Raw genomic sequence first — 690 nt, 5'->3', positions numbered from 1 at the left:
GAGTAGTATAAAAGTTGTTTGATATAAAACAATCAATTAAACAGTCTTATGTAGATGCTTGTCTACAGTAATACTGAAAATACATACACTTTTCTCAATATAATTTTTATTTTTTATTTTTTTGGGGGGTTTTTCAAGACAGGGTTTCTCTGTGTAGCCCTGGCTGTCCTGGAACTCACTCTGTAGACCAAGCTGGCCTCGAACTTAGAAATCCACCTGCCTCTGCCTCCCAAGTACTGGGATTAAAGGCATGTGCCACCACTGCCTGGCTAGTTTTTTTTTTTTTTTATGAACATAAATAGATAAAGTCTTTTTGTTTATTTGTTTGTTTGTTTTTTAGTAGAGTGTAAAATCTTCATTATTACTGTGGTACAAGCCCAAAATAAGAACAATTTTTAGACATCACCAAAGGATTTTCCCTCCCTAGTTGCTAAGCTAAGAGTTGACATTTCTGCTGTGCCTTTCCTGCTATAGGCAAAGCTATTTGACTGGAGTGATTGTCTTCATTCTCAGCCCACAGAGAATAGGTTACATTCATTTAAGAAATGGTGTGTGTATCAAGATGGTCTATCTGAAATGGTGTGTGTATTAAGATGGTCTATCTGTGAAGTCTATCTGGTTCATCAAATTCTTACCCTCACCTAATGTCTGTGCCACCCTCCAAGCAGAACCATTGTTCATTGAAACAGT

The sequence above is a fragment of the Mastomys coucha genome, unplaced genomic scaffold, assembly GCF_008632895.1.
Source record: "Mastomys coucha isolate ucsf_1 unplaced genomic scaffold, UCSF_Mcou_1 pScaffold6, whole genome shotgun sequence".
In the NCBI taxonomy this organism is placed as follows: Eukaryota; Metazoa; Chordata; class Mammalia; order Rodentia; family Muridae; genus Mastomys; species Mastomys coucha.
The sequence above is the reverse complement of the archived record's forward strand: the minus strand, read 5'-3'. Positions refer to the sequence as shown.